Source organism: Theropithecus gelada, chromosome 2, assembly GCF_003255815.1.
Source record: "Theropithecus gelada isolate Dixy chromosome 2, Tgel_1.0, whole genome shotgun sequence".
Classification (NCBI taxonomy): Eukaryota; Metazoa; Chordata; class Mammalia; order Primates; family Cercopithecidae; genus Theropithecus; species Theropithecus gelada.
The window spans coordinates 70,639,851-70,655,578 of NC_037669.1; the positions used below are offsets into that span (position 1 = coordinate 70,639,851).

The 15,728-nt window shown below is 40.9% G+C and overlaps 1 pseudogene across 1 annotated transcript; it reads right to left on the reverse strand.

Annotated features, from left to right (window-relative positions):
• Positions 1-13,087: 13,087 nt before the first annotated feature.
• Positions 13,088-13,490, reverse strand: LOC112618924 (annotated as a pseudogene). Its single transcript, XR_003118142.1, has one exon. The product of XR_003118142.1 is annotated as a 60S ribosomal protein L22 pseudogene (transcript).
• Between the last annotated feature and the right edge of the window lie 2,238 nt (positions 13,491-15,728).

Sequence of the window (15,728 nt, forward strand, 5' to 3'; positions counted from 1 at the left end):
TTGTATCTTAATTATACAAAACCTTTATCAACAGCTATTTCAGCTGGGCTGTAGAATGCTGTGCTCTTAGCTCTATCCTTTTTCTCTATTTGTCTGTCTTTATTTTTCCATAAATTGAATTACTGTGATTAGTAACAATCTTGTGGAGTAGGGGCTTGCTATGGGATTCTGGTGACCAGTGAGCAAAGTATAATTAAACCATTGTCATGCAGTTTAACTGAGGAAAAGAGATTTGAAATCCAGGAAAATCAGTGAAGTTCAGTTATTTCATATACAGAAGGTAATAAACTGGGCCAGCAAGGTATTGCTGATTGCTGAGATCCTTCTGGGATTCACCTAAAAAGAAAAGATGAAAGGGATGTGTACTTTTACCTATATCTAAGTAAATAAGTTCTGCTAAATCATGTGGGGAGGCACTTAAGAACATTTCTTTGAAATTTTGCTTACATTTCTGAGTTGTTTTAATTAAAGAGTCAGTTGAACTAAATCAAATTAACCCTCTCTGCTTCTTCTCTAGCTGAGACTTCCTATACTGCATTCTGATGACTCCTTATGACCATTGCAGCTATGTTCCAATATTTATTTCTACCTTTTCCTTGTAGTAATAGAACTGGCAAATGGCCACCCAGAGTAACAACTACATCCCCGAGCCTCCCTTGCAATTGGTTGCAGCCATGTCACTAAGTGAGATGTGTGAGATTAATTTATAGGTTTTCTTTTTAAAGGGATTGGGTGTCTGCATGTATGTGTTGGTAGGAGTCGGAACAGCTGACTGAGATGAGAAGCTGGATGCTAAGGATGGCAGATGAAACTGTGCCCTGATGATGGTAGAGCTGCCTTAACCTGTCCAGGAACACCTCTGAAAACTCTTAACATAAGAAAGAAATAAACTTTTATCTGGTTGAAGTCACTGTATTTTAGGGTATCTTTGTTACATCATCCCAATACGATTCCTTACTCAGCTTTTGAAACTCAGACTATACAGGTCATAGGTCTGTATTGACGGCAAAGTTGGTTATTTTCAGCAGCAATTAACAGATACCTGGACTTAAACAGATTTGCACAATGAAGCAGATTTTTAACTCTCAGAACAGCAAGTCCAGAGGTGGAGCAGTCCCTCAGCTTGCTTGCTTCAGTTGCTTAATAATATTAAGGTCTCAGCTTCCTTCCCCCTATCCTCTGTCATCTTTGGTAATAGCTTCATCTTCAGGCTAGTAGCAAATATAGCTGCTCCAGTTCTGAGCATCACGTCCAGACGGGATAGAAGTCAAAGGAAAAAGAGAGACAATTTTTTTGTGGCTGCTCCTTAAGAGCAGAAAATTGTCCATAAGTATCTCCCTTCCCCAGTAGTGTCCCTTTCAAGTTTCAACACCCAATATTTATTGCATTCCTGACCCTGTTACTGACCAGGGAAATGAAATTACCCCTAGGCCAAACAGGTCCATCTCTAGGATTTGAATACAAACAGGTCCGTATCTCTGGCTGCATGAGAGAGCTTAAGAAATAAACATCACCGGGTGGAATAACTGGGAAATGAGTGATGGGTAGGCCATCAACAGTGTCTGCTATGCAAGAAAACACTATAAAAGGATCTGAAAAATATAAATGAAAAGGGAAAAAGGAAATAAGTGGGAGGGACGTAGTCCAAACAAGACTATTCATGAATTGATAATTGTTGGAGTTCATGAGGGTTCGTGATACTTTTTTCTCTGCTTTTGCATATGTCTGAAATGACCCGTAATTTAAAAAAATAAAACTTTAAATAAAAAGAAATAATCCCAGCAAAGCAACAGAATAAAAGGTAGCAGGAAAAATTTGGTCTGTTTTCATGTTTCAAGTGATAGCTAACATTTATTGCACATGTGCTCTTTGTCAAAAACTCTGTTAATCAGTTCAGAATGGCTTACACCAACAGGAGAATTTATTTGCTGGTGTGACTAAAACTTCTCAGGGTAGCTTTAGGCCCAGGTGAGTGTATCCCTTGGTTCTGCTTTTTTCCACATTGGTCGGTACCTAATAGTTCCTGACTGACTCCTATTTCTTCAGTGTCCAAAAGGAAACAGCACCCTCCTTGTTAGTATTTGTAGCAGAAGGTCCCCTGCTAGGATCCCATTTACCTAGCATGGATTCTGTACCCACACCTAAACCAGTCATGATCAGGAGAATGTGGTGCTTGGACAGACTAGTCATATTCTTCTTCTGGAGATGGGAGGTATATACTGGGGTTGAGAAGAGCTGAGACACTACAGTTGTGATTGTGTCACTTATTTCTCACAAAAAACCCTAGGCACATTCTTTTATTAACCCATGTTATAGAATTAAAAGTGGAGGCTTGACAAGGTCAAGTGACTTGCTCAGTCATGTAGCCGGTAATGGGAGAGCTAGGATTGAAACATGGGAAGCTTGATTTGGAGGACCACAGGTTTCGCTGCCTACAATGAGTGAAACAACTTTTTTGAACCTAGGTCTCTACTGGCTGTGAATCTCCATAGCCAATTCACAAACAGTCAGTTGCCACTCTAGAAGACTGTGTAGTGTGGTAGTTGTGAGCATGGATTTTAAGAGGCAGATGGATTTGTGTCCAAATAATGCCAGTTATTTACTACTCAGATGCTACTTCTCTTAATAAGTCACAAGTGCTTCTTGGTGAAGTATTTCTTAGCTTTATTGGCTTCTTTCCAGAGATGGGAAAGTTGAGCTCAGAGAACCAAAGTGACATGTCAAATTGCAGACCCAGAGAGTACCTCCACTTCTCATTGGCTCCAAAGCCCATGCTCTTTCCATCTCACCAGTGCCTTAGAAACCATAGCAGGACCTCTAGGGGAGAGAGATGGGGACAAATAAGCATGTTCTGGCTTTCTAACTTTTGCTTTGCGCAGAAGACTGGGATTCTCATTAAGGTTTTATTTTTTAAAAGACTTCTAGCCAGGCACAGTGACTCACACCTGTAATCCCAGCACTTTGGGAAGAGAAGGTGGGCAGATGGCTGGAGCCCAGGAGTTCAAGATCAGCCTGGGCAACATTGTGAGACCCTGACTCTATAAAAAATAAAAATAAAAATAAAAAATTAGCTGGGTGTGGTGGTGCATGCCTGTAGTCCTGGCTACTCAGGAGCCTGAGATGGGAGGATCAGTTGAACCCAGTAGGTCAAGGCTGTAGTGAGCCATGATTGAGCCACTGCACTCCAGCCTGGGTGACAGAGTGATCCTGTCTAAAAAAAAAAACAAAACAACAAAAAAAGTTTTTTGCTTTTCTGTTTGTTGATTTTAACTTTGTGTTATGAGAAAATACAAACATAAACAAAGGCAAAATGTATGATTATCATTCCTGTATCCAGCACGCAGTTTTCAACAATTATCAACTCATGGCCGACTGTGCTATATCAGTACCCCATTTCTCCCCTCCTTATTATTTTGAAGCACATCTCATATATCGTATTATTTTTCTGAAAATATTTCAGTGTGTATCCTCAAAAGATAAGGACTGTTTTTCCACAAAAACAATATCATACCTTTAACACTTAAGAATAATCCAGTTTCTAATTAAACTAAAGAGCTTCTGCACAGCAAAAGAAACTACCATCAGAGTGAACGGGCAACCTACAGAATGAGAATAAATTTTGCAATCTGCCCATCTGACAAAGGACTAATTTCCAGAATCTACAAAGAACTTAAACAAATTAACAAGAAAAAAACAAACAACCCCATCAAAAAGTGGGTGAAGGATATGAACAGACACTTCTCAAAAGAAGACATTTATGCAGCCAACAGACACATGAAAGAATGCTCATCAGCACTGGTCATCAGAGAAATGCAAATCAAAACCACAATGAGATACCATCTCACACCAGTTAGAATGGCGATCATTAAAAATTCAGGAAACAACAGATGCTGGAGAGGATGTGGAGAAATAGGAACACTCTTACACTGTTGGTGGGACTGTAAACTAGTTCAACCATTGTGGAAGACAGTGTGGTGATTCCTCAAGGATCTAGAACTAGAAATACCATTTGACCCAGCAATCCCATTACTGGTTATATACCCAAAGGATTATAAATCATTCTACTATAAAGACACATGCACACGTATGTTTATTGTGGCACTATTCACAATAGCAAAGACTTGGAACCAACCCAAATGTCCATCAATGATAGACTGGATTAAGAAAATGTGGCACATAGGCCGAGGCGGGCGGATCACAAGGTCAGGAGATCGAGACCACGGTGAAACCCCATCTCTACTAAAAATACAAAAAATTAGCCGGGCGCGGTGGCGGGCGCCTGTAGTCCCAGCTACTCGTGAGGCTGAGGCAGGAGAATGGCGTGAACCCAAGAGGCAGAGCTTGCAGTGAGCCGAGATCGCGCCACTGCACTCTAGCCTGGGGGACAGAGCGAGACTCCGTCTCAAAAAAAAGAAAATGTGGTACATATACACCATGGAAGACTATGCAGCCGTGAAAAAGGATGAGTTCATGTCCTTTGCAGGGACATAGATGAAGCTGGAAACCATCATTCTCAGCAAACTATCAGAAAGACAGAAAACCAAACACCGCATGTTCTCACTCATAGGTGGGAATTGAACAATGAGAACACATGGACACAGGGTGGGGAACATCACACACTGAGGCCTGTCGGGGGGTGGGGGCTGGGGGAGAGATAGCATTGGGAGAAATACCTAATGTAAATGACGAGTCGATGGGTGCAGCAACCAACATGTCACGTGTATACTTATGAAACAAACATGCATGTTGTGCACATGTACCCTAGAACTTAAAGTATAATAATAATTTTAAAAAAGAATAATCCAGTCAATGTTAACCTAAATGTCTCATGGAATTTTGTATTTTCTGAAGTTTTTTTTTTTTTTTTTTTTTTTTGAGATGGAGTCTCACTCTGTCACGCAGGCTGGAGTGCAGTGGTGCAATCCCAGCTCACTGCAGCCTCCGCCTCCTGGGTTCATGCCATTCTCCTGCCTCAGCTGGGAGCCCACCACTGCGCCTGGCTATTTTTTTGCATTTTTAGTAGAGATGGGGTTTCACCATGTTGGCCAGGATGATCTTGATCTCCTGACTTCATGATCCGCCTGCCTTGGCTTCCCAAAGTGCTGGATTACAGGTGTGAGCCACCGTGCTCGGCTGAAGATTGTTTTTGAATTAAGGTCCAAATAACATCAGCTTTTGGGGATTGGTTGGTATGTCTATAAAGCCTCTTTTAATCTGTAAATTTTCCCTCCATCTTTTTGTTATTTCCCCTTGCAGTTTAGACATTGAAGAAAATTGGTTATTTGACCTGCGGAGTTTCTCACAGTCTGAATTTTGCTAATTTCATTGCCATGTTGTAATTCAGTGTTCTTTTTTTTGCTTGTTGGTAGTTGGATCAAGATAGTTGTTAAGATTCAGGTTCAGTTTTGTTTTCTCAAGACTAATTTGTTGATGGTGTGTGTTCCCTCACACCTGCTTCCCTGGGATTGCACTCTGCAATAAAGTGCTAGTACCCAAGCGCTCATTTTGTCATGGAACATAATCTGCATTCAGTAAGTTTTGACAAATGCCTACACCTATGTGACCCACCCTTGCAACCAGATCTAGAGCAACCATCAGCCCAGGAAGTTTCCTTAGGCCCCTCACCAGTCAATCCGCTCTTCTCACATTCCTAGGTAACCACTGTTCTGATTTATTTCAGCATCAAGCTTCACCTGTCCTAGAATATCATATCAATGGAATCGTGGAATCTAACACATACAGTTTTGCCTGGGGGAGGGCAAATAGGTGAATTGCATTAGGAGCCCCATTGCATCAGGTGGTCACTCTGGGATATTAGCAATCAGTGATGGATCCATTAATTCGTTAAGAGCTGCAAAGTAGTGATATTCTAATTCTGTCAGTTTTTCCTTCCTGTCGTAGAAGGACCACTTCTATAAGAAAGGGGTCTCCACATTTAAAACATTTACAAACCATTGCATACTGAGTATCACATGGTCTTTACTTAATCTGTAGTCCCAGTTTCATGTTTTAGAGAAAAGAAAAAAGAAAAACACCATTCCCAGGCCGTATCTGCCTTAGTAATCATATATAGGTGACAGTTTACTTTCTGACCTGCACACAGTCTGTGGGTAAGGGCACTGCTAATATTACCGCTAATATTACGTTATCCTACTGCACTCACCTGCCAAGCTAGCGTATTTTCGAGGTGCTCTCTAAATGGTCAAAAAATGCCTCTGTCCTGTTACCAGAAAACTTCCTGGCCAACATACCCTTCCCATTTCTGACAGAATAGGTATTGATGGGCAAAAAAAGTGACCAGCATGTATTTTAAATTACTATAAGCAAAAGTTTAACACAGATCAGTTGATTGTTTATTCAGAAAGTCAGCCTTGTTTGCTGCTATAACCTCAGAATTGGGAGCAGCAGAGTATGCACATGGTAGTTGCCCCACAAATATATTTGAATGGGTACATGAGTTAAGTAAAGGGTATAGTGTAGTTTTCCAGATGAATCAAGGTGAGGCTTCACCTATTCACTGTTTACTCCCTCTTGCTTCCAGAGTAGTGTTTCAGGAACCCGCCTGCTCTGGGAATAAGTGATTAATCATCTTCTGTGATACCCAGTAATCTTTCTACTGGGTGGATCTCTAATAGAGAGCCTTTCAAAGCTGTACTTAGGAGATAAGGCAGTCATTTCTTTGTGCAGAGAGAGTCCTCCTTTTGCAAATTTCCTTGTACCTGTAGCTTTATGCATTATGCGCCAAAGTTTGCTTATGGACTTTCCTTAGAGTCATGGTTACTAATAGTTGAGGAGTTTCTCTTCGGATAACTTATATAAGTAGAGTATTTTATGAAAGAGCATAAGACTTGGAGTCAGATGCAGTCTGGCTCAAATCCCAACCCTGCCTCTATTACATTGTGTCATCTCAAGTCACTACTCAGCCTAACTGGAGCCTTAATTTCCTAGTCTATAAGCCAAAGATAATAGCTATCCTAAAGACTTACTATGAAGATAAAAAAATAGGATCTGTGATACACTCAGGTCATTGCTTTGAATATCACTCATTACATGAAAATATTTTGGTCATGAACTTTAAATAGCGGTATTTGTAATTATTTTGGTCTACCATGGAAGTGATGTATGGTACATGTACTTCAATGGACCAGAATTATGAGAAAAACTCAAAATATACCAAGTTAGAACCTCACCCAGGTTCCCTGAAAAACAGATCCCCCAGGCAAAACTGTATGTGTTAGATTCCACGATTCCATTGATATGATATTCTAGGACAGGTGAAGCTTGATGCTGAAATAAATCAGAACAGTGGTTGCCTAGGAATGTGAGAAGAGCGGATTGACTGGTGAGGGGCCTAAGGAAACTTCCTGGGCTGATGGTTGCTCTAGATCTGGATGCAAGGGTGGGTCACATAGGTGTAGGCATTTGTCAAAACTTACTGCATGCAGATTAAGTTCCATTACAAAATGAAAGCTTGGGTACTAGCCCTTTATTGCAGAGTGCAATCCCAGGGAAGCACGTGTGAGTGTGAATAACGAGTGAGCAGGGAGGGCAAGGAGGTGAATACAAGGAAGTGCCTCATAGGTGAGAAAGCTGGCTTTGTGACAAGCTGACTACATGGTCTTCTAGGGGTGTCTTGGGAGAAGCCATATGAAATTATTATGCTTCTGAGAAGTGCAGGGGGAGAGAGGAAGAAGAGTTCATCGATCATTTCCCTGAGAGACCAGGAGGAATCGCCTGCCACAAGTACCTCAGTCGGTGGCTGTGGCAGAGGCCTTGGCTCCCTGGCTGTACAGCGAGCCATTGCCAGGGCCTCTCAGGACAGAAACAAGGCCAGTGCACAGATACTGGGTGATGCACAAGTGACTCAGGTGTAGGCACAGGGAGGTCTATGCATGGCTAAGGGTAAGCTCTGCAGAGCTGAATGCATGAGTCAAGATCCTGTCTCTACCACCCACCAATTATGTAGCTCTGGGCAAGTGACGTAACCTTGCCAAGCCTCATTCTTCCTGTAGCTGTGCTGTTAGTGGCCCTGGGCCTACCCCAGAAGTTGTCTTCAGACAGTTCTCACGCACACTGACAAGGCTGTTTGTGTCTTTTACCTGAGGGCTTTCTCTAGCCATAGGAGTGAACTGCTTCTCACTATGACACAGGCCAGACATCAGGGAAGGGACGGAACATCTCCAGGAGTGGCCCTCAACCAATGAGGAGTAAAACTGCAGGATAAAACTGCGGCCTTCTAGCCCCTCCATGGGAACATTCTGAGGCGTGCTCACACAGTCTCAGACAGTTCCCGGCAATACTGAGCTTTGGTTACTTGCGGCTCTGGTTACTGTTCACGAAGGCACCATGTTTTGGCATCCTTCCCTTCCCTGACTCCATTCCTCACTTCCCTACCTATGCTTCCTGGTAATATTTCCCAGAAAAATTCCTCGTCCCTGACTCCTTGCCTCAGGGTCTGCTTTTAGAGAGACCCAACCTTAGGACATCACCCATCAGCAAAATATCGTGAGGATTCATTGGGATAACATAGAGAAGGCCCCCAGAGCAGGCCTGCCTCTTACCAAGTATAAAATAAATGGAGCAATCATTTTGGCTATTTCACCTACAGGAAGGATGATACCATGTTATGTATCGTCCAAACGGGGCACTTTTGAGAGGGAAAGGTGGCACTCTGTTAATTGCTCAGAGACAACAGGTAAAAACTGGGGCCGTCGTGGAAAAATAAAGGATGTATTATCACCTGACAGTCATGATTTCAGTAGAAAAGAGGTTTTCTATACAAAGGAAATCCTAGCCTAGCCCAAATACTATAAACACCCCTTAACTGTTTCATAATTTCACTGTTTATTTTAAGAGTCCATGATCTGTTTCTTTTTTTTTTTTCTTTTTTTCTTTTGAGACAGAGTCTCACTTTGTCCTCCAGGGCGGTGTGCAGTGGTGTAATCATAGCTCACCATGGCCTCAAACTCCTGGGCTCAAGTGATTCTCTCACCTCAGCTGCTCGAGTGGGTGGGACTATAGGTGTGTGCCTGGATAATTTTTATTATTTTAGAGATGGAGGTCTCACTGTGTTGCCCAGCCTGGTTACTTTTATTTATTGATTTATTGATTTTAGAGATGGGGGTCTCACTATGTTTCCCAGGATGGTCTCGAACTCCCGGCTTCAAGCAATCCTCCCACCTCGGCCTTCCAAAGTGCTGGGATTACAGGCCTGAGCCACCAGGCCTCACCAATTTCACATTTTTATGTGTCATTGTTTCTTAAAGTAGAGGTGTGTACTGTGTGCTTTATTGCCTTAAAGAGATAATATTAAACCTCTAGTTTGCAACTTAATGAAAATGTCACTTACAAAGAACTGACGGGGATATCACACACACAGAGAGGCGCTTTAGATCTAGACACAATGGAAGGAACTATTCAGACTCTTCCTGGTAGAGTAGCAAATTGAATTTTGAGAGACCAAAAACTTCCGATATAGAAAGCTAATATCCAAATGTGATGCATTTGAAAGAATATGAGAATTATTGTTTAGATAGTGTTGACCAAGAATAGCCGTTTCTCATGGTGAAAATAAGAAATGTAGAATCTCAGCTCCAATTAGAGCTGGAAGGAGCCCTAGGGATCATGTATCTGGTGGTTCACAAACATCTCTGCTGCTGAAGTCACTTAGAGGATCTTTTGTAAATATGCAGAGAACTGGCCCTTAGGCTGGGAGGCCACAGATGGCCTAGAGGAGGGCTCGGGAAGCTGTGTCCTGTGGGCAACCTGGTCAAATCCAGACACACCCATTTGTTTCCATATTGTCTGTGGTTGCTTTGGTTACATAATGGCAGAGTCAAGTCTGAGTAGTTGTGACAGAGATCATATGGCCTGCAAAACCTGGAATATCTGGCCCTTTATATTAAAAATTTGCCTCCTGCTAGCCAAAAAGAAACTGTATTTTAAAAAGCTTTCCAGAAGATTCTGGTGTGCAACCAGTTTTGGGAATTACTGATGACAATTTGTGTCCTCCGTTTACAAATACAGTAATCCGAGAGCCCCAAAGAGTGAAGTGACTTGCCCAACCTTGCTAAGCCGAGACAAGACTGAGGAACATCTCACTTTTTAAACCTCATCTTCCTACCACATCACCCTGTCTCTAAAGATGCTACTACCTTCCGTTAAAAATCAGCCTCTTCACTTGACCATTGTGGAGCTCAGCAGACAGCAGTCGGTTCTCTGGCCAACAACATTTGATGATGAATAATACAGTGAATTGGCTTGTCATCTGGCATCGTAACTTTCACGCATGCCAATACGCCTTCCCTTTGTCACGGGCACCATCTGGGTATAAAACCATGTGGAATTTCCAACAAATGGCATATGATAGACATGTGTGATGGAAATCTCTGAAGCGAAAGGCTGTGGGGAATGAGAGGGGTCATGCATGCTGACAGAGAATCATTTATTCCTTGGTTCATTCATTCAACAAACATTTACTAGTGCCTTACTATAACCAAGCACAATGCCGGGCACTGGGCATTTAGTCTCTCTCTTCATGTATCCTGTAATTTGATGGAGGTAAACAATAAATAAAAATAAATAATGGATAACTACTTAAATAGATAAGTAGATAGAGACACCTACAGTTGCTGTGAGTTTGTTATAGACCAGAACAATTCAATAGGGAACACAAAAGAGGTAACAATTACCAAGTGCCTGTTATGCCCCTGGTAGTCTTTTGACATGTTATGTATGTACTGACTAATTTAATGCCCACAACAGTCCTGTGGAGGTAGATGCTATTAATACTTTAACTCTCATTTTGCAGATGGGAAAACTGAGGCACAGATTGGCTCATTGTTTTGCCCAAGGTCACATGGCTAATGGTGAAGCCAAGATTTCAATATATGCAGTCTGACTCCAGAGTTTGTAATCAGTGTGTTTTGTGCCCCTGATAAAAGGATGCCAGTCTAAGAAAGCACCATTAAAGCTGTTCTGGTATCTTTCACAAATGCATAGCACATACAGGCATTTTATAAATATGTAATGAATGTATGAGTGGATTAAGGTATACATATATCTGTATATTCTTAAAAATTATGTCTAGCATAAAATGCGCTGTAGTGAGTCCTGCATTATCCATCCTCATTTTTTTTCCTTTCTGAGTATTTGAGCTATTACCAGCTATTTCAGCCAAAACACTGCTGCACTTTAATAAGAAAGGTGAAATGCAATAATTAGACAGAGCTCATTAAATCAGTTAAATGATTCTGAAGTAGGAACCAGAGAACCATAATTTACTGAAACGTTTGAAGTATTAGTATGCAGTGAGAATAATAAAAATATGAAGTGAAATTCTTACAAGATCGCTGCAAGAAAAAAGGCAGTGGATCATAAACATAGAAGTACCAACGGTGTATTTATTGCGTTTTGTTAGCACATAAAGCACTGTGTGTTTAGCAGGAAGTTAAGCACATTCAGAGTCTCAGGAAGTGTGTGTGCCCTAGAGGTTTGTAAGGATCAGATGCTTCTGAGTTGATTCCCCATTTCAGAATGAATCAGCAGGCAGGTGTTCTTCAAACCAGTTTTAAATGACATCTTTGTGAATCGGAAGCAGTGGGTCTTTGGAGCAAATTAGACTCCTTTTTTTTTAAACCAGCCCATCAGCTTCAAGGTTAGACTGTTTTTTTTTTTTTGCCACCTCATGGAAGACCCACATTCTCCCTAGGTAATAAGAGTAGAATCTACCAAGTACGCTGGCTCTGATTACAAGCGTGTTTTTCCAAACCATGTTTGAATCTTAATGGCCAACTTTGGTCCTCTCAGTAATTAATACCCTGAAGATATCCAAATACTTGTTCTGCTCACAGGATATTTAACCATGTCAGATGAAAAGGGAGAATTTGACTGGCTATATATTTTTTGAAATCTTCAAATCCTGTAACATGATTAATTAGCCCATCAAATGTCCGCCTTCCATGTTCAGTCTTCGTATGCTGAGGACACATTGTAGCTCTTCCCTACTTTTTGGCTAACCCCTACTTTAAGGCTCAGTTTAAATGTTGTGTTCTCAGAAACCCATGTTAAATCTCAGACTAGACTAGTTTTTCCTGTATTTTCCCATCTTTCCTGTCCTTTCTGTTAGTATAATTTGCATAATCATTGTTTAATGCCTCATGCTCTGTGAGCATAGACTGTGTCTATCTAGTTCACCATAGTATACCCAGCCCACATGGCCCAATGTGAAAATCTAATCAATAGTCATGTAATGAGCACATGTATCCTAGAAGCTAATGAGCTTTATTTGACTCCATCTATGAGAGCTTTCTGGGCTCTGTGGTGTAATTTTTGTTATTAATTTGCCATTTGCTTACAAACTCTTTTAGTGTGAGTTCCTCCAAAGCAGAACCTGAGACAGTATCTTGGGTGCAGGAAGCTGTTTTGGGAGAGGAGATTCCCAGGAAGCAGGAGAAGGAAGTGGAGAGAGTGAACAAGAGATGGAGAAAAGCCAAGAAAGATGGCTTCTATGGGCAACAGGGGCTCCTGTCTGCCAAGTCTGCAGCCCAGAGGCTGAGGCATTTATCCACTGCTCCCCATTGTTGAGGGCTGCCCCTGGCGGGTGTTACCTCCTCCTAAAAGCAGAGAGACAAATGGTGGAATAATGCGGTGGGAGCTGTCCGTATTGCTAGAACTGTCAACGTCAGCTAAGGCTGAAATTAGGGAAATGTGATTGTAGGGACAAGGGTCGGCTACTAAGCCAGAAAACTTCTTTTCTAAATATACTTTCTAGATAGAAATGGTAAACTGTGCTTCAGAAATAATTCAGTGGACTTTTTAAAACTTTTTAATATAAAGAAAAACATCCATTCTGTTTGGAGGACAACATAAATAATTTAGGGGAAAAAAAAGTGGCACAAGATTTTAACACTTCAACCTTGGCCATGTTACCATTTTAGTGGAGGGCAGTAATGACAAGCAGTGTGCCCAAAGGGACACACTCCCAGGACCCCAAGTATATGTTTAAAACCTGGTAGAAACATTGTTGCTTTTTTTTTTTTTTTTGGTTCCCAAGTTTCATTCAAGAACTCATACAAAATATTCTGGATAAATGAAATTTAATCCTCATCTTCCTCCTCTTCTTCGTCCTGGTTAATCTGGAAGTAATGTAATTCGTAACTGTCTTTGCTGTTAGCAACTACGCACAACCAGTCACATAAATTATTCTTCAAATATTTTTTGGTGAGATATTTCAAATACCTTTTGGAGAAAGCACCTCAGATGTCACAGTGATCTTGCTCTTGCTCCTTTTGATGGTCGCCACCCCTCCACCAAGGTTCCCAGCTTTTCCGTTCACTTTGATCCTTTCTTGCAAAAACTGCTCAAAATTGGCAGCATCCATGATTCCATCTTCTACAGGGTGGGTGCAATCAAGAGGAAACTTCAGAACCTGCTTCTTTTTTTTGCCCCCCTTCGCCACAAGCTTTTTCACAGGTGCCATGGCGGCAGTGGAGTTAACATTGTTGCTTTTTATGTAGACTAACATTTTATTTTCTCTATCTTCAATATAACTTATTTTCTCTTTTTCTTATTACAAAAGTAAAGCATATTTATTCTGGATAATTGAGAAAATACAACTAAGAACAAAGAAGGAAATAAAAGCCATTTATAGTTCCCTTACCCAGATACAGCCATGCTAACAGTTTTTTCCTTTCAGTTCTTTATCCAGACATTACAAAAATATAACCGTTCTGTTCATACCACACTTAAAATTTTGCTTGCTGTGGACATTTTTCTATACTGGTAAACATGAACAAATAATTCCCTACTTTTTTTCTTTTTTCTTTGTTCCTTCATTCCTGTCTTTCTTTTGCAAAAACAACTTTAACTTTTCATGGTTACAAAAGTAATACATGTTCATTGTTAAATACACACACGTGTGTGTGTGTGTATGTGAATTAGACAGCACAAAAGGAACTTCTACCATTTAAAGCAGGAGTCTGCAAACTTTTTCTCTATAGGGCCACATAGTGAATATTTTTAGCTTTATCGGCAACACAAACTCACAAACTGTGTTGCAGCTACTCAACTGTGCCATTTTAGTACAAAAGCAGCCATAGACAACATGTAAAAGAAAGAGTGTGTCTGTGTTCCAATAAAACTTTATTTAGTGAGTCCAGGGTCTAGTTTGCTGACCCAATCTAGGGGAAAGCACTAATAACGTACAGACACATGGTTTTTTTTTTTTTTTTACAAAAATGGAATCATACTACATAAACTGTCTTGTATGTATTTAAATATTCATTTGTGTCTGTTGTGTGCCAGCTCATAAACAATGGTGTATACAGTGGTGAACAGGACAGACAAGGACCCTGCTTTCCTGGAGTTTACTGCAGGAGACACGATTAACATAGTAAGTGCTCTGAAAGTAATGAGGGGGCTGTGATGGAGAAAAATCAGCTTTCTAGTGTAGCATAACTTTTGCAACCAATCTCTTCTTTACGGGCATTTAATTTCCTTAATTATTTCTATTATAGACTACACTGTCATAAACATTTTTGGGACTAAGCCTTTATGAAAAACCATAATTTTTCCCTTAGGCTAAATTCCTTGAAATGGAATAGCTGAGTCAAAAGGCATATGAATTCTTTTTAGTCTTTTGCTGAGCATGATCAAACTACTTTCTAGAAAACATATATCAACTTACACTTCTACCTCGGCTGGCGTTTTTTTTGTTGTTGTTTTATTTGTTTGTTTGTTTTCTGTTTTTCTCACTTCCTTTGTGCAACGACTTTGAGTTTCATGATTTGACAAAGTAAAATGAAACTGTCATAAATCTTAGCTGTGAAACGGAAATGAAGAGATAGGGAATCATATCATATGAGGGAGAGGAGCCCTGTTTCAGATGTTTCGTCTCTGGGGGCATCCTGTGATTCAATCCCTATATAATAGTTGGAAATAAATCTCAGAAATTCTTTACAGATACTAGGCACCAGTTATTAACTGCCTTCACTATGTGCCAGAAACTAAGCTAAGCCCTTGATGTGCATAATCTGAATTAAGCCTCAAAGCAAAATGGAACTGATGTCAAGTCGTTCTGATTTAAGCCTCAGAACAAAATGGAAGTGAGAAGCTACAAATGGCCAGGTGATGGTGGAACAGGATCCTGAACCCACAGTAGAAGTCTCAAGCTGCCAGCCCTGTGGTTTGTTTTCTTTGGCTCACATAGTAGGAGGCAGCACAATGTTTAAAAATTTATTAACATAGTTAAAAACATTAAAAAATTGGAAAGTGTCACATAAAATCCATAGTTAAAACTTCGGAAAAATTAAAATACCTAGCCACTCTTGGGGTCACATTCCTACTTGCTGTTAGTTGGGTAGAGTCAGGGAGTATCTCCTTCTACACACAGGACAGGAGTTCCTATGATGATACTATTGAACTGAGATTAAAGCCCACTCAAATTCCTCCTTCTTCATTCCTACTGTTATCACTGGGGATACAGCAGGAGAATGTGTTCTGCCTCCTCATCCAATCTACTTCTCTTATTTATTTGATTGCCCTGGGCTGTGGGATGGTATAGGCCTGAGGAGGAGGCAGACCTGGGTCCAGCCCACCACTGCGATCCTGCTTGGGTCCTAGTGTGGGGGACACATCAATGCTTGCTTAGGTGAGGAGATACCAGGTTCTTGTGGGGACTCTTGTTTTCTAGGCTTCTGCCTCCCTCCTTTCACATCCATTTTTCTCAC